At 38.9% G+C, this 25,150-nt stretch overlaps 1 protein-coding gene across 1 annotated transcript in view; it reads left to right on the forward strand.

The window, feature by feature from the left end:
- The first annotated feature begins 10,116 nt into the window (after positions 1 to 10,116).
- The window catches only part of ndst1b (N-deacetylase/N-sulfotransferase (heparan glucosaminyl) 1b), an 81,490-nt gene continuing 66,456 nt past the window's right edge, over positions 10,117 to 25,150 (forward strand). The window contains exon 1 of the mRNA XM_056262120.1: positions 10,117 to 10,218. The gene's annotated coding sequence lies outside the window, so the exon portion shown is untranslated. The remainder of the gene's footprint in view (positions 10,219 to 25,150) is intronic.

Here is a 25,150-nt window from a genome sequence, read left to right on the forward strand (position 1 = left end):
TTAGTGGACTATAACCCTGTTCGGGCGGTAATTGTTTCTCATGGGGATGTCTGTAAAAACACATTTGCATGGCTCCTCAGTGATAAAACTCCTGCTTTCAGATGACGATTTATTCACGTTGGAGGAGCGAGCCTGGAAATGTGCTTCTCACATGGTCAGTCACATGTTTAACATTTAAATATCCTATTTAATAATAGGAAAATTCCTATGGTTTAAGTGGCTTTACAAATCTCTACAAATTATGGATGTCAACTTAAATATGCGGAAATTTGCAGAAATAAGTCATTCAAACTCTTATTTGTCTAAGGAAACATCCAATCTGGCTACTTGTTTGACTAGTAAAATGCATAATCGTGCAAGTTCTAATTTATATAAATGTAAACTATAGACTAATAACGAGTAATTTATTGCATACCTCTTGCTGACATAACGGCATATGAGTTTGCTCTCTCTTTTTTTTCTTACTTAAGAGCTCCCATATACTCTAGTAGAGCAGTGATAGTATTATTCTCGTAAACAGTTTCTAGCATTTTTCAAAAATAAAAGCCTTTTTTTAAGGATGCACCGATATGGAAATTTTGGTAGAAACCGGTAATTTTATATTTAAAAGCCAATAACTGATAAGTCTTTATATTTGAAAGCCGATATCTTGGCCGATAAATCTAAATCCAAATTTGTATATAATTTTTGAGAGCCTGATTATAAAAACAAAAGTCTCACCATTAAATATGACAGACTTGTGCTGCACATGTTGCACTTAACTGTAATACTCCTTTTTGAAGTGATTACTATCATGTTTCAAACAAAGCCATCATGTCGATCAGTGCGCATCTGAAGCGTCTCAGCTGAAGGAAATAATCCATTATTTATGGGATTAATATATTGGCCGAATTTTCTTACTGGGCCGATAACGATAACATTAAAAATGAACATATATCGGCCGATATATCGTGCATCCCTGCCTATTTTTACTACAAACAGTTACCGTACAGTTTTTGGCAGTGGTCAAATTTTTTTTTCAAAACTACTTTTGAAATCGATCCCTTGTAAACTCAGAGATTTGAATTCGAAAGGCAGTTAAATTACGAATGGCAATTAAATATTTAATATCAACCGATACAGATAATTTAAAAAAAGCTCTGAAAAATTTGTGGATATGATATGATGTATCATGCATCCCTAGACTATACTCGTGTGCAAAGTGTGCTGCATATTTATGTATGTATGCATCTCTCAGAAATCCTGCTGGAACTCGTGCTCTTCAAATATGTTTTGAAAAGCTGTGGTTTGAAGTTCATGCCATCGCTGGGCAGCTATGCATTACTGTCTGGTGTGCAATTGATTAAAACCTGTTGGGCTATTATCATCACTCCATTTAGGATGCATGAGGGAATGTAATGGAGCCAAGCATTTACTGTTATAGCTTTATTTTTCACCACCCACTAGTCAGGTGCCTGCGTGTTTGTGAATGCCAGCAATGATGGGTGATTCTTGAGAGCTTTAGCCAAAGAACTTTTGGCAAAAAGATTTGTGATTCTCAAAAGCCTTTGTGGTTTATAAAAAAAAAGTCAAAATTGGGGGGCGATCTGTGAAAGAAATAAAAAAGCAAGCACTCGCGTACCACGTTTTAGTCTGGGGAGGTTTTATTCATGGCATTCTGGAGGTGGTTCTTCAGTTGAATTCCTCTCCAGTGATGTGCACCTTCCTACACAAAACCCTCCTACTGAGAAACTGTAATTGGGTGATGATAATTATTGAGCATTTTTAGCCTTGATTCTCATGTGTGGGAACCAGCAGAGTCCTTGTCGTTTATTGTCTTCTACTCGGTTCATTTGAATTTATTCTACATGTTTTAAAAGCGTGGAACCACGGTAGATGATTGAATCAAGCCAAAGAGCTAAATATAACTTTTCTTTAAATGTTATTATGTTGGCAGCCAGAAGATGGAACTTATCCATGACGTTCCCATAGTAGTTTCTTTTTTCTTTTCTTTTTTTTTAAGCAACTTGACTTGTTAAGCAGGTCATCAGCCCAAGCGCGCACTCAACACTTCACCACAATGATATTATAAATACCAACATAATAGAACATTAATAAGTGTCCTCATCATTTTTGATGCATAAAATAACGCTTTATTTCCTCTTCCTATCCAGCCCAATGCAAAGCATAATGGGAAATTGAATCATGATGCTATCGTGTTTGAATTGAGAAACCCGATAGAAAGGTGTTAAATCAAAATGAATTATTAAAATATTGTGAACAGCATCAATGAATCATTTTTTGAGTGTATGTCCTCTATATACTGTACATATTAAAATCAGTTTGTTTCTTGGCTTGTTTACCTGCCTTTGATCTCGTAATTAAAATTCAATCTCATTGATATAATTACAAAGAATGGCTCTGGTTTTGTACAATAATCTAATCAGAAAGACGTTCCAGATGTGTTAAATGGATTGAAATTTGAAATCCACTTGCTTTCATTCATGGTGCATACAAGGTAAAATTAGGTAATGTCAAGCCCCTTAAGAGTAGTCTTACTCTGGGGGTTGCCAGAATGTTGGTAACCAAACAGTTGATGGTAGCCATTTACTTCCATAGTTTTTTTTTTCCTACTATGAAAGTCAATGGCTACTGTCAACTGTCTGGTTACCAACATTCTTCAAAATATCTTTTGTGTTCATCAGAAGAGAGAAACTCATACAGGTTTGGAACAACTTGAAGGTGTGTGTAAATGATGCCCAAACTATCCCTTTAAGTGGCACTTATAATCCCTGCATATTATGGAACAGCTCAAACATTATACTTGCTGGAGAATCATGACTGAACTTCAACATTTGAGTGAAGGGTAAGGATGTCCCAATGGCCCGTATCCGGTGTGAGAAAGTTACGGTTTAGCTGACAGTCTGTCACTTTCAGGATACACTTTCACTACATCTTGCGTTCATTGATCATGCACATGTGTTTTATTTTATTGTTGTGAATTGCGTTATCCAGCTGGCTAACGTAGATAAGGTTTGGCTTTGAATGACTTGTTATGGTCTTGACTCTTGAATGAAATGAGAATAGATGGAACATATATATATTATAATGCAGAGGTTTTCTTAGGGTGGGTTTCTTTGCATAAGGCTCAGGCAGGGTGCTGTCTCGGTGCGCTCATAAGCCACCACCTGGGTTTGGGAAAGGACCTGGAGTCGTGCCAGGGTCCGCTGTGGAGAAGGCCAAGCCAGCGACGCATGGATCCAGAGCTGTCAGGGCTCCAGCTCCTCCCGCTTCAGCTGCTGATCCAGCCAGACAGCTGTGAGCTGCATTCCTTCCCGGATTTAGGGGGTGAAAAACCATTACTTCACTGATATCTAAGTTGGGTATCTTGCACCGGGGAATGATTGGACCAGCTCTGTGCAGTGACCCAAGACATAAGGTTTACAAAATGTATTCATTCCTTCTGTTCACACTGCTAGGAATGAACGCGAAACGGTTATTACCACATGGTGCCGAGTGAGAGATACCTCATGAAATCGATGTTTTGGGGATTTTAGTCCATGTCTGTTTACTCCGAGGTGCCTATATGCTAGTGTACTACTACAAAAGTTGACAAAATAAACTTGTATCAGACACATTTAAAAGGTAATAGTTTTTCTCTTTCTGGAAAGTGTGAAAAAAAAATGTAAATACTCATCTTGTTAATTTTATGGAATCTTTAAAAGGGACATGTTGTACCTTTTTCTATTTGTTTTTATTGATGTGCTTTTAGTTTGTGTTTTGGCTGTGTACGAAATCACATAGGCTACTCTCTTAAATGGGTATAGGCTAAGGCTACTTATTTTTGAAAAAGTACTTTGCAACTGCTAAAAAAGTATATTCTATATAGTATAAATGTGTGTAGTAATGAATGCTGCATATTACATTCGCCATGTTGTCATTATCATGTGACCTACCTACCAAATAATAGAGGAAGAATGCAATTTCGGATGCAGCCTTTGTTTTAGTCTTGTTTTAGTTTTTTATTCCACTTAGCCTATTGTCACAGTTTGTCACCAAACACAGTAGAGGTAAACAAGGTTTTTGCTATTATAAATCACTCTTGATTGGTTTGGCTTACCTCTCTGCATGTTAAAGGTAGGGTAGGCAATTTTGGTGCGGCTAGCAATAGGAAGCTAGCTTTTAAAGCATAAGATCCCACCCTCCCTTCAGAGCATCTCCAAAGCCACGCCTCCCCCAAAACACATGAACCCGCAGGTCGCACAGAGTCAGAGCAGATTCATCAAAGCGTCATAAGAGATGCCGTTAAACTACCTAATATCTCAAAACGCATAACATTACAATAATAATGAATGTAAACAACGTAAAGGGCTTTTACGTGTACCACCTGACTGCTGCAGATTCATTTCGGCATTGATAGTTTTGACATAGAAACGCATAAATCTGAGTCTGAGGACGTGAACATCATGGGTTTCGGTTACGACATGGCGTGAACTAAGCTTGTTGTTTTGGTTCAGTAGGAACTGTAAAATGTGGCTGATGTTTGTTGCGCTCTGTGACTGGTGTCTGCGCAAGCAGTGTGCGCTGAGGTATGGAAGTTTCAACCAGAATAGCAAAGTGTTTATGAAAGAATTGCCTACCCTACCTTTAAATTCAGTATGGCTGCCTGCATACCTCAGACTCTTTAAAAAACACTCAAACTCACCTCAAAACCCTATGACACACAACTTTTGAATGCAAAGTATTAAATGGTATAGAAATTGGTTGCCTCACGTTCCTGTCAACTGTCCCTTGGTCACAGAATAATGAAGCGTAATGGAAATCTAGCCGCGCTGTTGATGGAATATCGAAGTCATAGCCCAGGGACAATGTTTGTGACATTTTGTCAGTTTTTAAATGATTTTCTGTCTGAAGCAGAAAAGCATAAATGCCCTTTTCTGAAGGTAATACTTCACTGTTGTCATTGTAAAGAAAGGGCTTTAGATAACAAACCACCCCAAAAGTTTTGAGCAGCTGTTTAGTGAATGCTTTTTCTGTAGCATCTTGGCTTGGCATTTGGACACGCGGGGGAGCAGGGGAAATAGCTATATTGTGGTATGTGGTTCTGTAGTGATTTTCTGGCTTCAGGGATATGAACTGTGATAAAGAGCAAAGCAACTTCTGTTTTGGCAAGAGGCACAGGAAAAGAGATGACAGGCCGGAGGCATGAATTTGATAAATTTACCTTAAATGTGCAGCCATTTTAAGAAAGTTTTGTACTCCTCTCCCTGTCCTAATCTCAGTTCTGTCTAAACTATATGACAACAAATCATATTTAGAAAATAGGGAGATGTTCGGTGTAAATTGAGAGGAATGACAAACAATAAAGATGTTAAAAAGATAAAGATTAACTCCTTAAACCCTGAAGGCATTTTTAGAGTTGACATGCACAAGTAAAGACTTATAACTCCAAACCTATAAAAAGGAGAGTCAAAAGTTTGGTATTGTTTGATAGAAAATGGTTTACAATTTTACAAAAAATTTTTTTTCCAAAATTGACTAATTTTAATCGTGAGAATCTGCTTTAAATAACAATCAGAGCATGTTTCATAAAGTTACGAGCGAAAACGTGACATAAATGCTGCATCCGTATATTATTTACACATGGGTCTTGCAGGGCTTCATGTACAAAAACTCACTCAAGTCGAAACCCAAAACAATTATGCTTGTATTCTTCTCTGTGAGACCTTTCAAATATAACGCACGACTATCTGAACTGTATGAGTTTTTTTTATATATATACAGGGATTAAAGTTCTCCGTCGCTACGACGGATTTCCGTTAATTGCAGCGAGTCTATGACGGATATCCGTCAATTGCAGGGTTCCCGTCTGTCCTTATGTCTTAAATTAACTTTTCATAATTTTAAGGCCGTAAATAGGCTTTCATTTCGCAAACAGTGTGATAAATGTCTTAATTTTAGTTTGAATAGGTCTTAAATTAAGGAAAGATGATGCGTATTCACCCTGCTGAGGGGGGATGTGATAAAGCCTGGAGTGGAGCAAAAGCACGTTCCTCTCTCCACTCTAAGCATTCTGTAATCACTTTGCTCATGGTCCACTCCGGTTTTTCAATTCCCGCTCACGGAAAAACTGCTCCCTGGACCCTGTTCACTCAATCTTGTCAGGCGAGGCTACAGCTCGTTTGCTGCGGTCCCATGATAGAAAACAGAACGCGGGTCAATATTGGTCGTTTCTCAATACCAAGTACGCAAACTTCGGACTTGCGTCCTTGGTAGTTCGGACTTGCCAAGTTCGACTCAGGAGAACAAACTCCCGAGGACGAGAGGACGCTGCTAACAGCGCGTTCTTGATCGCGTCACTCAGCACGCGGCTACTCCGGTTATCAACTCTGCCTTTTTTCATCAACACCACTGTGCCTCTTTTCTTTTATAAATGAACATAATTATTATCATAAACATATAAATGGCCACACAAATGTGGTTCAGGCAACGCACATTGATTTATCATATAGTTATAACAACACGAAATATAGCTAAAACACAAACCTGCTTCTTTTTGTTTTCATTTTAAAAATATGAAACATTATTTATCATTAAAACTGACATTTAACAAACAGACAGGGTTGTATCGTTTTATTGTATTATGCGTACACATACAGTGAAGAGAATGCATAGTAATATAATATTTTATATATTTTAGAATATATAAAATTACACAACCATGTCTCTTTTTTGTTAAATGTCAGTTTTAATGCTAATATCCCGTTCAAAAGTAGTAGCCTAATAGGTAGGCTATAATAAGCTATACAATGAGAAATAAAGCAAACAATTCAATTAAACATAAGTCAGCTCTGTAATAGGCTACAAAGTTAAAGTTAAATATAGCCTACATAATAAAGTTATAAAACTTCACTTTGCCCTCAGCCAAAACAATTTGCATTGTTTGGTCTCATAAGATAAATAAAAACATGCACTGAAAAGTTATGTAGATGGTTGATTATTTGTCAAGATAAGTAATTGTTTTTCATAGATTAAAATAGCTTTTAAATTACTCAATATTAGATCGGTTTTAAACATCTTCCCTTAAAACGCTATTGGTCTCGACTATTTAAATAAAGTTACAGGAATATGACTTGGCCTGAAAAAAATTTCAGTCAGAAGAATTTTTTTCACTTTAATCCCTGTATATATATATATATCAGCAAATAACTCTTAGGAGTTAATCAAATTAGCTACATGCATTGTAAAGTTCAGACTCTTGAGCTTTCAAATCTCTGCATTCATGTCAAACTTTTTATACAATTTTCTATTTATTTGTTTATAAAAACTTTAGAGTTTTTTTACTTGGATTTTTGAGTATAATGATTAAGGTGTATACAGTCACATGTATTCAAGGTGCTTGGAAAATGTTATTCGTCGTTTTCATTACACCCTGAATACATGTGACTGTACTTAAATCTTGAATCTTTTAAATACAGTTATTAATTCATAAATATGTTTTTGGGGAGGCACACCACAGGGCATTTTTGAAACCTGAACTTGCCTTGTCATAAAAAGTATTTGATATTAAGAGACTCTCTGGGGTCAAGGGTCTCTCTATAATATAATTTCCTGTTTTTCCTCCCTATGCATCTGCACAATGGTCACACTACATGACTGATTTGGCAAAACATTTTTTTAATACTTATATCATTTGAACAAAACTATTTCGCATTTCTTTTCCCTAATAATGATAGTTATGCCAAACTAGCTACAACAAAGTAATTATTGCTTCTTTCCCCCCCTGCATCATGATATTATAATCGTTACTACTTTGCTGAAGTAACAGAAAATGTCAGAATTTGAAAGCTTTCTTCAGATGGTATAGCTTCATGTAAACTTTTCTAATTCTGAACTAGGATTTTGAAATGTTGTTTTGTTATTGATTTGCCTTCAATAATACTTCATAAAGTTCATTGTTCAGTCTGTGAGGATTCAGGAAGTCGTGAGCTCCCGTAATAACCCGCAGATTTGCATTTGTCCAGAAAGCGAGCCTGCAGCAGTGTGAACCGGGGAGGAACGGCCTCAGCTGTTCAGACAGGCACCAGTGAAGTGTGAAGTTGTTATTTTTGGCTCCATTCCTTGTGCTCACCTCCACTTGTGTTTTGATGCTCTTTTAAAGTGGCTCCTGCGAGCCGGATATATAAGGGGTCTTGGCCCCGAACAGCTGCAATAACCATTCTTTCTGCCGGTCACTCCTCAGGACTGATGACGGCACCCGGTGCAGATTTCATGCACCTCTGATTGTAATCTGCCACTCAAGACCTCTCCATGCGAGGCTCTTGATTAGAGAGCAGTCATTAGAGCAGAGAACGATACCCTACGCCTGAGCACTTGTGTGTCGGCATTTATGGCGCTCTACTGGATATCTTACGTCCTGCTTGGACAGATCGCCGTTACATTAACCCTTTTGGAGCATAGCTGTAAGAGCATGTTGGTGCTCTTGCCTCTTTGCCAGTATGACAGACTGCAAGATATGACTTGGAGGAACCAGTTGGCACTGATCCAGAGCTGCCACAGTGTCATTGCCAATCCCTCAGTGGCTTCAATCCAACTGCTCGGATTCAGCACTTTTCCCCTCCCGCTAGATAATGTATCTTTTTGGAAGTAAAATGCACATCTCAGCATTGATATTGATGTGGATTTTACTCCATTTGCGAGAGTTCGTGTTCCCGTTTTCTCCCGTCAGGGGCAACAATGCGTACTGTAGCTCATGCATGAAAGCTCAATTTAAAGAGTTTTTGCAGGCTGAGAGTTCCCTGACTGCACCGGTAGGAACCGGATAAATTGACCTGTGGTTGCCGGAGCTGTGGAGCATCAAAACAGGGCAAATTCTGCTTGAATTATTCATATAAGATATCTTGCAGCACGCTGACTTGCTTTTAAGGGCAGTAACTGGATTTAGATACTCCAAATGATCTCTTGATGCAGCTTCTGCAAGCTATTGAACAGTAGTGACTCAACCATTGCTGTCTTTATTGCTGTTGGTTAATCTTCTTATAGAGTAGTATGGTTATTTAAAGGGATATGAAAATTGTCAACATTTAATCACCCTGATGTCGTTCCAAACCTGTATGGCCTTCTTTATTCTGTGGAACATTAAAGAAGTTAATTTTAATAATGTTAGTAACCAAAGCGTTTTGTAGTAACCAAAAACTAATTTCTCAACCGCTAAAAAAAAGGATCTTCTTCCACAGTTCCATAAAACTTCCACAGATGTTTGGACTGATGTGTGGATGAGTAAATGATGACACTTTTCATTTTTGGGTAAACTACCCTTTTAACTCCAGATTAACATGCTTTCTGCCCCACTTTTTTAATATTTTATATGTGTAACGGGACACGTATTGTTACCCAAAACGGTAAAAAATGTAGCTAAACGGTACACGTATTGTTACCCATTTGATTGTAGTTTTGTGTTACTTTTTTATTTGACTGCGGTAGACAGTTGCATAGATCTTGACTAAAAGAAAAAATCTCATTGTAAACCTTGAAATTTATTTTCTTTTTTCGTCCAGTTTTATTCAACCCAGTATTAAAAAACAAATGCCAATTAAATCTGACTTCTGTGCTTGTATATTAAATGAATGGCACGCAATAGAAGGGGAGTGCAATAATTCTGACTAAAATATGTCTTTTTTAAAAACTATCCAAAAGTGGAAAAAATTCAAATCTCTTCCCCCATTTACAAAAGATTTTTTTAAAAAGATTTTCAAATCATAAACTGGGTGTGTTGCAGCCGGTTGCAGTAGTACAGACTTTTTTGTTTAAAAACAGAGCCATAGTTTGTTCAGTAATCCACTGCTTAATAAAAAAAAGGAAAAAAAGCCATTTAATTTTTTCCCCCCTGCTTTACTGAAAACTGATCCATTACTTCAAAACCAAGGTACATACTGGACCGTAATCTTTGTGTACCGTTACACCCCATTTAATACATTTTAAATCCATCCAGCTACTTTAATTGAATGAATCTAAGAAAGGACTGTTTTTCCACAGAAAACCTGGGTGGTACACTGTCTGAAGCCCACCAGCGTGTCCCTTAGATTCTCCCCTACTGTTATTGCTTTGTTAATCGATGTGCTCTGATTCGTTTCGCAGGAATGCCTGCAGCGTCTCGGAAGACTCACCTGCAGATCCCGAGCTCAGGCGAGCAGAGCCACTTTTGATGAGATTCTGGGAGGACCACACTGTCAAACAGGGGTAGGAACGGAGCCGGTCAGGGTTTATTGCTTTACCAGTTGGAACGTTGTTGTGTGGCATTGCTGTTTCTTGTAGTGTGCTTGCACCAGGTGTATGTCTGTCAAAGTACAGAACACTGAGTAAACAGAATTTACAAAGTCCTTAAATGGTCACATTGTTGCCGTAGTCACATATAGTCATAGCATTTACTTCTGACATGATAGTGTGTGTTAATATACTCTCCTAAATAGTCTGAAACTGCCTAATAGAGTCCTGCAGCGATGACATATTTTTGAAAGCCAAAACCTGGAAACAAGCATTTTAGCACTTGTGGCTCCGTCTTTACCGTGGACATTAAACATCATCTCACCGAACATTGTGCTCTTACAAACTAAACTAATTTAAATTTTCATGGAAAATGTCACAGAGCTTATTTTATGCAATAATCCAAATGCCAATGGAAAAAAATCCTATTGGGTTTTTGACATGGGAACAATGGTGATGCTAACTTCCAGGTTGACCTACAAAAATACATCATTGCAGCACTCCATTGACAGCTTTGGCTGTCATTACTTACTCCAACCTCATGTCGTTTCAAACATGACTTCCTTTCTACTGCGGAACAAAAAAGTAGATATTTTGAAGAATGTTTCAACTTTTTTGTCCATACAATAAAAGTCAATGTGGTCTAAAACAACATCAACATCTGAATCGAGTTGGTCCTCCTTATACTGTAGAAAGACTTTATAATCGTAGTAGCGCCTGGTCATCCTTAGTTTGCAGGTCTGATTTCTTGGCCCCTCTCTATTGTTCTATTATTAAAAAGTGGCAAAAGCCCCAAAAAATCCTCATTCTGTCTACAATTTGTTAACACCTGAGTAGGCCTTTAGAGTCTGTAGAGCCCGGTATCAAATCTACATTGTTGGAATTGGGATTCGTCACCATGTATAAAGCGTTTCCCTTCTGGTTTCAGAGACAGAAAGGCACATGAGTCACACTGATGGCAGGTACCAGTGTTTCTGATCCGCCAAAGATCTAGAGCTTGACTGTATCTCTCACACGGTTCACATTCCTGCCCGTGGGAATGCATGAAAAATGAAACCTTGGATTCCTTAACAAATTGAAATTCTGCCAGTCTGTTGTTTCGCTGTGAGCTGTATTTGATCATTTAAAATGCCTCAAATAGTCACTACTAAATATTGTCAGATGTGTATTATGTTGTAATTCGCATTCATGTCATATACAGCCGAGTACAGGCCTGATAATGGTGTGATGCTCACAGGCATCATTGATCTTTACATCAACCCCTCTTTTTGTTTTTCACCTTATGGAAGTGAAGGTGAAAAGATGAATTATAAACTTTCATAAATAATTGAGAGCCATCGGCAGAAGTAAATTATTAATAGGTGAAAAAGGCATCTCTCTTGATGCGTAGAGATGGGCTAACATGAGCGCAGACATGTTATTTCCTTTCTATAAGGAAAAGCGTGATTATTTGTGATTATCTGGAGTATTTGTGATTTTTGTGCTCTTTTATAATGTTTAAAATTATGATCCGAAATCTGATATTCCATCTCCAAAAGAAAATGAAACTGTGCTAAATGCATTAAATAGCATTACGCATACGTACAGAGATGTGTTTCATTCACTTCCAATTCCATTCAGGAGATGCATGAACCGTTTTAAAAGAGGTTTCCTGGACACGGCCCTTCCTTACATTGGAGGAACAGCCAGATAGTCCCGCCCCCAAAGTAACGCCATTGGTTCAGCCAATGTTGAGTCAGAGTGTGTACACTTTTCAGGGGAATCAGCCTAAAAATGTCTTACTACTCATCAAACTCAAACACAAAAGTATTTTACAAAAAAATATTACACAGTTTAGCTTTAAAAACATTAGTCCGGTCTGCACAGTGCATTTAATCGTTTCCAATTGCCACTGTCCAGTGGGTTGTGAGAATGTTGGTGTTTGCTGTGCGGTTTTGTTGTCAAGTCAAGTCACCTTTATTTATATAGCGCTTTTTACAATATAGATTGTATCAAAGCGCTTCACAGTGATAACATGAAAACAATATAACAAAGTTTGTTTCTAAAAGAAATTGCGTCAACGTCCACCTTAAGTAAGGCAGATCAATAATATTATTGAATATTAAAAGTCCCCAACTAAGCAAGCCAAAAGCCAAGGCAACAGTGGCAAGGAACCAAAACTCCATCAGGTGACAGAATGGAGAAAAAAACCTTGGGAGAAACCAGACTCAGTCGGGGGGGCCAGTTCTCCTCTGGCCAACGAAGGAACAGTGCATGATTCGGGCAGCATTACAAGTCAGATTGTTTTGGAAGTCCAAGTATGCACGCCGGTCTTAAGACGAGTTGTTGAGGATCAGTGCCGTCCACCATAGAGAGTCCATATCGCCCGTGTTGAGTCGTCACTTCATAGGCTTTGTGATTGGAGCATCTGAAGTCTCCGTGAGAGGCTGGATACAAACTGGAGCTGACGAACGCCATTTTCTCGGGACTCGCGTCCCGAGATAACAGCAGAAAAGCAAAGGGAAAATAATTAGCGTAGCTGCTGTTCATAATGATGATTTCCATAACACAGGCGTAAATGACAAAACATGAAGACAGTGACTCTTGCGTCCCAAAATCACCCCCCTCCGTCCCCCACTCAACTCAGCCCAGCTTACTGACCTCTACGTCCCTCCTGCTGCTGAGACCTAACCACAATCTCACAATCTCTCCGCAACCCAACCATACGCGCCAACCCGTTGACTAAGGCTGTCGAGCCCCACTGGTGCGTGAATAGGCAGTTTCAGTGGACAACGGTTCCGTATGGCATACTACCTACCGCAACACAATATCTGCCCAACTACCCGTCATTCACGCAATATACACAGGAACGTAATGACTGCAAATACTATGCAACCTATACAGATAACCTACAGTCTCTTCAAGTTTTATAGTATTAAATGCATTTGATCTGATTCAGCAGTATTATAAAAGGTAAGCATTATGTAAATGCTTGGCTAAAGAGATGCGTCTTTAATCTAGTTTTAAACTGGGACAGCGAGTTAGAGCCTCGAACAATATCAGAAAGGCTATTCCAGAGTTTAGGAGCTAAATGTGAGAACGCCCTCCCTCCTTTAGTGGACTTAGATATCCTAGGAATGACTAGAAGCCTCGAATTTAGTGATCTTAAAGAACGCGATGGATTGTAGGGCGATAGAAGGTCCATTAAATACACAGGAGCTAAACCATTTAGGGCTTTATAGGTCAGTAATAGTACTTTGTAATTGATACGGAACTTGATAGGTAACCAGTGTAGAGATGATAAAATTGGTGTTATATGATCATATTTTCTTGACCTAGTAAGAACTCTAGCGGCTGCATTTTGCACTAACTGTAGCTTGTTTATTGAGGATGCAGGACAACCGGCTAATAAAGCATTACAGTAATCTAGTCTCGAGGTCATGAATGCATGAACTAACTTTTCTGCATCGGAAACAGATAGCATGTTACGTAATTTAGCAATGTTTCTAAGATGGAAAAAGGCTGTTCTTGTAACATATGAAATATGATTTTCGAAAGACAAGTTGTGGTCTAGTATAACTCCCAGGTCTTTTACCGTAGAGGATAAAGTAACAGGACATCCTTCTATATTAAAGTTGTATTGTAAGTGGTTTTGTGGATAGTTTTTTGGACCAACAAGTAATACCTCCGTTTTATCTGGATTTAGTAGCAGGAAATTATGCGTCATCCAGCATTTTATATCTTTAAGACACTGTCAATTTTGATGAGTTAGTGTTTTCATCTGGCCGTGATGAAATATATAATTGAGTGTCATCAGCATAACAGTGGAAATTAATTCCATGTTTTCTTATAATATTACCAAGTGGCAGCATATATATTGAGAATAGCAGAGGGCCTAACACCGATCCTTGCGGCACTCCATAGTCTACTGACGTTATCTTCGATTTTTCCCCATTTAAACAAACAAAATGGTAACGGTCTGATAAATACGATCTGAACCAGCTTAATGCCTGTCCCTGAACACCAGTGTAGATTTGTAGTCGATCCAAGAGTATTTTATGATCGATAGTGTCAAACGCAGCACTAAGATCGAGTAGATCTGAAGTAGATCGAAAATCATTTGTAATTTTAACTAGCGCAGTTTCTGTGATATGATGCGGTCTGAATCCTGACTGAAATTTTTCATATATCTCATTTTCTTGCAGGAAAGAGCACAATTGAGCGGACACTTTTGTTGTGTAACACAACTTTGTCCCTGTTTTGGGTATTTGGCTTCCTAAATGGCTTTATAATTAAATAAAACAGGCTCTGCAATGGACTGGAATAGGCAATCTGACATGTATTATAGTGATATATACTGTATGTCAACATTTCATAAGAAACTACATCACATAAAATCAATAGATGTTAACACTTGCATGCCATCGGTGGCACAGGTGCACTTCCTCCATAGCCGCATTTCCACTGTCGGGCCAGTGTGAGCCGGGGCTTTGAACGGGCCTGGCTGGGCTAATATCCTTGGACCTGTAGCACCGAGCCCACCGAGCCCAAAGCACCGAGGCCCAATCAAGCCCCTGGAGTGACTGTGGACACACGACTTGCCCTGGCACGCACTAGCATGCCCACTTTTGGCCCAACTGGAAACGCGGCCCATGATTAATTTATTCTCATGTTTACTAACCTTTCACATCAGACCTATCTTATCTAGCATAAGAAGATAGTTGAATATGAATGTTGAAATACAGGTAAAATAAACAGATTTCACACTTAGAACCACATTTGAAAGTGAAATCAAATTAGAATAGCTGTTTACACGCATGCATCAAGATCTTAGGCTGCGTTTCCAAAAAGCATCGTAAGCCTAAGACCATAGAAACAATTGGCAACAAAGGTCTCTGATCTACTTACAGGCCTACAATGCCTTTGGGAAATGCAGCCCTAGTCTGTGCCAGTTACCAAGTAGTGGCTTGACTTTGACTCGTTGTGAAATGACTCTGGAATAGAAGTGAATGACTTGGCATGGTCTGGAGATTTTCTTTGTAAAACCTAATTTTACCTTATGAAAACTTATTTATGAATTAATTCAGGTCTTTTCTGACCTGTGACTAAAAACTTCATCCAGCTGGAGCTCAACTTGACTTGCTTGACTTGAAACACTGACTTCATTTTCGTCAGGATTATTTGCTTTGTCACACTCTTGTGCTTATTGTCCTTGTTTTGCAAGTAAAAAAAAAAATACAATTTCTTAAAATTTTGCATTTTTTAATTTAGCCTACACTTTTATCCAAAGCGACTTACAAATGAGAAATACAAGTGATTCAGCTGGAAGTAAGAAATAGTGAAGGTATTGAGAAGGTTAGGTTTTATAGAATTAGTGCATAGTGTAATTGCATAGAAATATACACACTACCATTCAAAAGTTTGGGGTCAGTAAGATTTTAATTAATTTTTTTAAAAGAAAGAAATAGTTTTATTCAGCAAGAATGCGTTCAATTGTAAAGACATTTATAATGTTACAAAAGATTTCTGTTCAAAACAAATGCTGTTCTTTTGAACTTTCTATACGTCAAAGAATCCTGAAAAATTGCATGATGGTTTCCACAAAAATATTTAAGTTTAAAAAATATTGAAAATTCAGAGTTACCATTACAAGAATAAATTGCGTGTTTTCGTCCGACTCCCTCTTCTTGCCAAATTAAGCAGTGTCCGGCATTTTAATTATGTCTGTATTGTTTTTTTTCTTCCATGTCATTACAATACCACAGTAAGAAATATGATGGTAAAAAAATGGCATTTAAAAATCCATTTGGGGAAAATAACCAGTCAATGCAATCGTAGAGAGGGATTTTTGATGACTGGACGGAGCAAAGGAAAAAGGAATCAACAGTTGTTAAATACAGCTACACCAGACAGGACTTCACCCAGACACATACTGGTTAAGAACATCCTAAACAAACCGACCAGATCTTACAAAAATTACAAGTTCAAGATGCACTTATCTTCATGACATGCCCCTCCTAAATAAATAAATAAATAGTTTTGAGCTATCCAGTACTCTAAAGACAAAAAATGCCCATTCCTAGTTTCAACAACAGCAATTTCAGTTTATAAGTGTTTAAACAACCACAAGGAGATCTTTTGCACTCATTCTCTTTTGCACTCATGTGAATACGGTTAATTATGCACCAAAGATCATTTGCTCTAGACAGTGGCAATGCCAAGAGCTCTAGACTTGTGTTCGTCTTTTGTGCAAGTGTTCTTAAATGTAAATGCAAACCTACAACTGTTGCGGAGGGCTCCTGGATCATGTTTATGAATACTAATGAAACAGACTTTTGAGCATATTCACTGTGGTGCTTAAACAGTACTGGATTACTCTTGTTTTCGCTCTCTCTCTCTCTCTCTCTCTCACCGCTACACTTTCTCTCCTGTTTTGTGATTGTATCAGCAGTGGTCAAGGTGAAGTTTGTGTCCATTCCAATTTTCGAAATGATTCTCTGTGGAAGTAACACTGTCTGGGCTCAGTATATGGCCTGTGCTGCTTTGTCAAAGGAAATGAAGGTGAGATTTCAAACAGCTGACAGCTGCATATTGGCCGGGACCTCTGATGACTGTACCCGACACACTCCAGAGTCGTCCTGCCCTGCGAAATCATCACAATTCCACACTTGAAAGAGCTTTTTCTGACAAAGCAGTGTCCGCACATGGCCCAGGTGGTCATGGGTCCTGCGCTTAGTTGAGTTTCAGAGTGCAGGAACCGGTGGGATCGCTCCCGCCGGCAGCTTGGCGTCTGGCATAAACTTTCCCACTGAGCCATATGGAAAAGTGAGATAATCAACCATGCTTTTGTTGTCCTTTATCTGTGTGTAGCATTAATCTTACACATTACTGAAGAGAGTCTACCTACAGAAATGTGGATTAAACCAGTGCCTGTATTCTAAAGTGCAGAGTGGAAAGAGAATGGATTAGAGTAAACATATATGTGCTTGCAATCCACCGTATTCCTACGCCCCATGCCGCTTTGCGCGAATTATGGGTGTAACTTCCGTTCTGTAAACAATCTAAACAATCAGTGAAAGGCTCGCTCTATGTATGAACGCAATACGTTAAAAAAAGTGTCACAATGAGATGACATTAATCGACTCACCCTTCAACCATCGAACATTAAAATGAAATTTAACAGTTTAAAAGAATCAACAAGGTATACTTTCAACAGACTATAAATAGCCCCAAAAGTACGAGTCTTTGGTTAAATACCACAGGCAAATATACGATCTGTATTGTATAACAAGCCTTAATCAAAAATGTTCATTAACTTCAGCATTACGTGACACTATATCAAAGTGATTTCCGTCATTTTGACAGATTATAAATTGCATTTACCTGTGAAAACAAACCTGGAAAGAGACGTGAGGATTTTAGGAGAATAACGAGAGATTCTTCGTCCATTCCAGTGAATTATTAATGGAATATTGTAAATTAAATTCGGGAGAACAGACCACAAATGTGCCGTATATGTTGTCCTTTTTCATACTTTTACAGCGGATTGCAAAGGAAAAAATAAAAATCATCACGAGGAAAATAAAGCAGCGACTGAAAAGAGCTCTTGCCATAGATATTCTTGTTATAACATGTCACGTTAAAATACCAAGTATAACGTTATTCTCATAATGTCTGAAAATAAATCATGAAGGAAAATTGACAGCTCATCCAGTCAAACTGACGGATCAGCTTTATTTGTAGGGCAACCTTATGATTTGAAATGCTTCGTTTCAGCCTTTTTGAATGGAAGTTCTCCAAACCGGAAGTGCCGCCCATAATTCAAAACGCAGTAAGGTCGTCAGGAATAAGGTGGATACTATTTAAGAATATAAGTATAGCAATTATAAAAAAATTTCCAATGAGTGTTGCCAATGGAGCTGTGTGTTCATGTTGAATATGTGCTGTCCATTACAATGTCAAGATGATTATAATGATGATTAGTTAATAAATTATTATTATTACTAATTGTTTTATATCTACGTTATTATAGTTGTTTTTGTGGTTGTTATTATATTATTAGCCCCTTTCTCACATGCCGTCTTTACTGGTAAATTACTCTTACGGTATCATGTGTGAACAGGACCTTTTCAAAAATAGCAGTAAATCGGTTCTGGCAATTTACCAGAATGAGAAGTCGTAACATTACCAGTAAATTACCGGTATGATGCTGTGTGTGAACAGAGAATGCAGATTATTGGTATGAACACGTACGAGGTCCAAATGAGCTGACGTAAGAAGCTTACTTTGGACCAATCATAAAGTTCTTATGGAGAAGACACGATTTTGTTTGTTTTGTTTGGTGTCCTTTTGGTAATATGACATCGAATTTGGTCTAATAAGGTGCAGTGGGCTTGATATGTCACCAAAGTGGGAATATAATGGTTTATTCCTTATTTTGGTCAAGCATCTTGAACTAAAAAATGTTCAATGGCTCTTTGTCCCTTTAAGATTTCTATGTGTAAATTAACTCTTATATGTAGGCTACTAGCGTTGTTCCCATTGTTGACATCAGCATTCTCCGTATCCTACTTCAGCTGACAGCTGATTGCCAGCCGGTGTTTTTTGTGTGTATATGTGTACACATGCCCGTCTTCGCTCAAACCTGTTCCCTACTCGCCCCTCTGTGTGTCTTGCGCCACTGCCCTCTAACTGCTGATTGATCGAATCCGCCTGGAGACCAACACCCTTCTTTCATTTGCCAGCACCTTGGGAGGCAAGAAGCAGGTTGCCTGCCAGCTCCACACAGCCTCCTTTGACCCACAGAGTAGGCACGGATGCAGCACAGCAACAAGAGTGGTACCTTGACCCACTTTAGCAGACACAGAAGTGCTTTAACTTGAGCTCATGTCCTTTTTGGGCGGCCTAAATGGAACAAGCACCTGGTATCGATCAGTCTCTCTCATGGGCTCCACATGCTTGCACTTTGTTTCTCGGTGCAGTCGTAATGCTACTAACATTCTCAGACATACGCACTCATTCACAATTAAACATCCCCCTGTTTTCCTGGCAGGCCCTCATGTTCCTTTCGCTGTCCCAGAACAATAAGCCGTCTCAACAATCTGAGTGCGCTCTCTTCACGATCCAGGGCAATCACCAGTAGGCCACATGTGCTAGCATGCTTCAACTGCTCGAATGTTCTCCAAGTAGGGTGGAGGCCGAGAAAAGAGCTGTCAACTGGGATGCTGGGTGGAAATGTATTCCCCCCTGTAACGTTCAGCGGAGATGCTACCCCTTCCCTCTCACTCTTTTCCTCCCCAGCTGCTGTTCAACTCAATTATCTGATTCGCTGAGTAGTCTGTTCCGCTCTCTTAATGTGCGGTACTATTAGGAATTCTCTGCATGCTGTGGGGGGAATGAGGCCTACAGGCCTTGCTCCCAGGATCCATCCTTCAACTGAGAGAGCTCAGATTTGACGCAAAACAAAAAAGAATCCCTGCTTTTTTCTTAATCCTTAATCCTCTATTTTCTTCCATTGATTCACTCTGCACGTAGTTTCTTCCAGAGAATTATTATGAGAGATGAGCTTTAGGATTTCTGACTTGCCTATGAATTCACTTCACTTATCTTGCTTCCTTGTGCTTCTAGTCTCACATAGCCAGACCTTCAGACTGACGGCAGAAGGTCAGCTTTCATTGGGGAAGGACCGTAATAATAATCTTATTTCTCTATTTTCATAAAGTTGTCGTAAGCTTTTTTTTTTTTTTTTTTTTTTTTTTTTTTTTTTTTTTACTGTTAAACAATCTAAAATTGCAGAGGTCAATATCCATTGGCGAGCCATATGAATTGATATTTGTAAAAAAAAACTTTCTCTTTTTTTTTACTTTTTATTTGGTCAAACCTTTTCACCAAGTGAAACTTTTCTTGAAAATTTTATTTTTTTAACATGAATACACATTGTAAATGTCTAAGAACTTGACAAATGTTTTTTTTTTTTTTTACTATATTTTGCAAAGATTTTTCCTTTTCTTTATTGTGGACACCCTTATAATTCATTGACCCAATTGCTCTTGCTCTTGCTTTCGCTCCAGAATATGGTCATCTTCTCCATTGCTTGTTCCAGAAGGGTTATTATCCACCTCCTTCCTTACTCCCCTGTTTTCTAAGGGAGTGGAAATGGCCCTCAGCTGGAACCACATCCAATAAGTGTCCATCATTTCTCCCTCTCCATCAAATGAGACCTGGGCCCTGATGTATAAACGTTGAATACGCACAAAAAAAGGCATTGAAATGTGTGTAGGCAATTTTCAACACACATATCAGGATTTAAAAAAAAAAACTAGGCGTAAATATGTGCGTACGGTACAGACACTCGACTGCGTTAGCACTTTTACTGGAGTGAGCGAAGTAATGAAGTAAACAGAATAATTTAAACTCTGTTTTACATCTTATGTACTGTACAATTTAGGTTAAATATGCTACTCTCATTAATTGAGTTAAGCACTGGAAATCATTGTCCAGAAGTTACAATATTTTAATATTAATTTAAATAGAAATATTTGTAGTGGATGTGCTGCTTTTGAACACTTTTCCTGTGGAATGCTGTGTTTTAATGTTTCAACTACAGCGAGGGTTGCTTGGCACATGATAATTCTGCTGTGAAGAGAAAATATTTAATGCGAATAATGATCAATGATGCGCAATTACGCGGTCTAAGCAGATGGCTTAGCAACATAGACTGTATAATGACAGACACTGAAGGACTCGCTCGGTGATCGAACGGTCCATTGGCCGTTTTGAAATGAATAAGTCCGATGACCGTAGGTTGTAAAACCTCTGCTGCTCGCAGGTGCTGTTGGTGTCGTGCACAGACAGTAGCCTAACCACTTTTGGGGTCTTCCCAATATAATAAAAACGAGGCATTGTAAGCTCTATGGTTATTTCGGGGAGGAGACGGGGTAGAGATGCATATACGGACAATCTTCCAGTGACTGGGTTTTATAAAGAGAATTTTGCGCAGGTTTCTAAAATCTAGATTCAAGGTTCAATGTAAAATCTTGCTTTTGTGCGTACGCACACTTATAGGATGAAATCAATGGAAGGAGGTAGGGCTGGGCGATATGACCAAAATCTCATATCACGATAGAAGTCATCTCATATCCCGATAACGATATATATCACGATATACTGTAAAACATCAAATAATAGCCCGGGCTTTTATTTTCCCAAATCGCCGAACTGCACCGGCTTGTATTTGAGGCAGGTGTCTATGAGACAGGCCTTTAATTTAGTGTAGGCCTAGAGATAACGAAGATTACGTTTTATTTATAAATGTGTTTAACAAATCCGTTAATCTAAGAATTAGCCTAGGCTACTTTATTATGTCTAAAGGGGGTCGCTCACCGGACGAGAAGCGCGCGCGCCGTGTCTATAGCAACTCGAGGTATCGCACACCGGACGCGCGCTGTCAGTTTATGGCCAGCAAATTGTTATGTTTAAGGACATTATGGAATTAAGATCATGTCTGTACTATGTTATGATAGTACTGTACAATTAAATACAATCGTTGCTTAGTCTGCAGTCTGAACACTTTACCTCAGAGCGTCCGTTAACTGAATGAATTGGGAATATCACCTGAAAATCCGATAACAGCATCAATTTGAATTCAACCAGCTGATTTCTGTAAATGAATGTACAACTAAATGTATGTTGCAGCACAGGGTGAAGTCAGTATATACATAACGATAATTGTACATTTAATAAAACCATAGCTTTTAGATTATTGGCAGAATTAAAAAAAAACGAAACGAAGTGACAGCCATGGGCTGAACAATACATTACTGGTAATATCCATCGAGCCTATGAACTTGTTGCCCGAAACACATCAACAAGAAAGAATGAAGGCTATACCCTGTAAAACGATCTCCTTCTCTCTCCGGCCTCCGCTAACTCTGCTTGCGCTAACAACTCCGCCCAGATGCGCGCAATCTGCACCACAGAACTGGTTTAAACAGACGATCTGACGGGTTTTAGAAGATTAAATACAAACCGAAACTAAAAAACAGACCAGGCCTCTATTTGAGACTGGCGTTTATTTATCCAAACCACCCTAAAATGGTCAATACAACAAATAGAAAGTTAACCAAACCATCTAGCCCCTCGTTTAGGAACGAGCTCCTCGGTTTGTTCTGGCTGGTTCTTCTCCTGCTCGGAAACACCCGGTTCTGTCACCCCTTCATTCATGCTGTTATTCACGTTTCTGCCTGCATCCCCATGTGGCGTGAAAGATTGCAGTCATCCAAATTTTTGCCGTAAACAATGTTTTTTTGCGACACCACGATATAAACGATATGGCATAATATGAAACGATAGGCTTTTTATATCGTCCATCCGATATATATCGTCATATCGCACAGCCCTAGAAGGAGGCCCTTGGTCTGGTACATTTAGACCATTCCCAACCTACCTGCTCATGGGGTGATGAGTCCATTTAAGCATGCTGTGCCGATGAAAGTGACAGCGATGGCTCCTCTGTGTATACATTCCCCCTCGCAGAGAGAATGTTTCCGCCACAGTAGCCTGATAACTGGACTCGACTTAGCACCCTGACGGTGGAACCACTTAATGGATTTTAGCCTCAAATGTCAGGCCGATACCCCTGGGATGTTGCACTGATGGGATTTTATAAATAACATTATTCAGCACTTTATTCTGCCTAAGTGGAAATCTGCACACAAGAACTAGCACATACACTACTGAAGAAGCAATAATATGTGATCTCAGAAATTTGATGAAAGTTGAGTTGAAGACTGACCTTTCGCTCTAAAATTGTAGAGCTTATTATCGATCGGCGAGCCACATGCTCATCTGTCAACACGAGTGAGGTTTTCTGCAGATTCTTGCAGTGATCCTTGAGCCAAGTATCACTGATGACTCACTGTGTCACTGTGATTTAAAATAGCTGGACTTGAAGTCCTACTGTGCAAAGAGGCTATGACAATTCCAAAGTGGCTTTTGCTGACTTTTCAACAACAATAAATGCAAATAACTTTTTTGAAAAATTATGTTTTGAACCGTTCCAACGATGTTGACATTTTAAGATGCTCTTCTCTGCAAGAGTCGTTCCCTGCGTCTGACAAATAGCGCTGCCAATTTCAGAAGAGATGCCAGCCAGAATTCCCCACTGAGAGCTTGGACACACACGCTGATGATCAAGGCAGTGCAAATGCTACACCTCGCCTTCAAATGGCACCCAGCTCTCTGGCAGTTGGGAAGACGAGCAAAAAAGAATAAAGCAGGATGGTTTCAGGGTGTTTCAGGTGGGTGGATGTGGATTGATGTGTCTTTTTTTTTTCGACTCTAGTTATTCCAGCATGAGTCAATGCTCTGGCAGTCAAACTGGATATCTTAGGGGCTGACCATAAAAAGGTAGATACCACATATGTTTTTGAAAGTCTCTTACACTCACCAAGGCGGTATAAAATACAGTAAAATACTAAAAAAATATATTAAAATAAAAACTTTATTTAAATGATATTTCACAATATATTAGTAGGGATGGGAATTGAAAACCGGTTCCACTCGAGAACCGGTTCTAAGTTTTACGATCCATCGATATTGTATGCCCTCGACGTTAACGAGTCCTCTTATCGATGCTCCTGCTCTGAGTCAGCCATAGTATGTAGGCTACAGACCGTGAACTCACAACTGTCCCTTTTGTCCTTTATCAAGCACCATAGCACGGCATCCAAAGCGAATTTTTGTACCGCCAAAGTCTTATTTGATCGGTAAGTAATGTAGATGAACTGCTGCGCTTGTGACAGGGCGCATGTTTAACTGAACGATCAGAGAGCGAGAGAGAGAGCCCCGGTCGCGCGCGCGCACTCGGAGCAAGGCGGCTTCACCGTCTCAAAACTAAGCGCTGTCTTGCTCTCTCTCCCTCGCACATATTAATCAAAATAAACGACACGATGGTAAGGTCGGGAGACTAAAGTTTCATGTGGAGCATTCGGAGATTTGTTTTTCCTGAATTACCGCTGTGTGTGAATTGTGCTAAAATACGTTGCCTTATCTTCTCTGAAAAGTGTTCCGCACATTCAGCTGACATAAACCACACTTTAAATAAACGAAAAAAACTATCCAGTGATGAAATGTTTTCTGTGATGACACACATCTTGTGGGATGTCCCAACCGCCGGGATAATCACAACGCGCACACGTCCGATAATGACACGTCCAATTCGCGAACTAATGACTCATTTGAACTGATTCGTTTTAATGAATGGTTAAAACAACTGATCTTTCTAACACTGAACTCACGGGACGTTTAATCGGTGTATAACTTTGCTTACTCAAGTGTAAGCTTTAAAACAAATAAAACCACTTGTTTTTTTTGCCCGAAAAAAGCATATGACTACTTTTTTCCACACAGTGCTATCAGGAATCGATAAAGAATCGGATCGATAAGCAGAATCGTTAGTGGCATTGATATTGATCAAATCTTATCAATTCCCATCCCTATATATTAGTGTTACTGTATTTCTGATCAAATAAATTCAACCTTAGTGACTTTGTCCATTTTGCACTGTCCATCAGTTCTCTGTGCATAAAATCAAGCCGTATCCTGCTTTATTTTTCTAATTAAATATCCTGTTTCACATGGAAATGGGAACACAATTTCAAAATGACTTTAATGATTTGTTGTTCTCCATCTCATAAGGTAGCATTTACTAAAATACGTAGCATTGTTTAATGTGACAGCTGTATATTGCCATTACCGCTTTTAATCTAGCACTGTAGTTTAGTGAAGCAAAGATGCATATATTAGCACTCCTCATTAGCACTATCCCACATAACTCACACACAAAGCTAAGTCTGTGTCCAAGCTTATACCTGTGACTTTCACCACCTGGCTTACTTAGCGGGATTTGGCGTCAGAAACGGGATGCAGA

The sequence above is a fragment of the Rhinichthys klamathensis genome, unplaced genomic scaffold (genome assembly GCF_029890125.1).
Source record: "Rhinichthys klamathensis goyatoka isolate OS25496 unplaced genomic scaffold, OSU_Roscu_1.1 h1tg000191l_1, whole genome shotgun sequence".
NCBI lineage: Eukaryota > Metazoa > Chordata > Actinopteri > Cypriniformes > Leuciscidae > Rhinichthys > Rhinichthys klamathensis.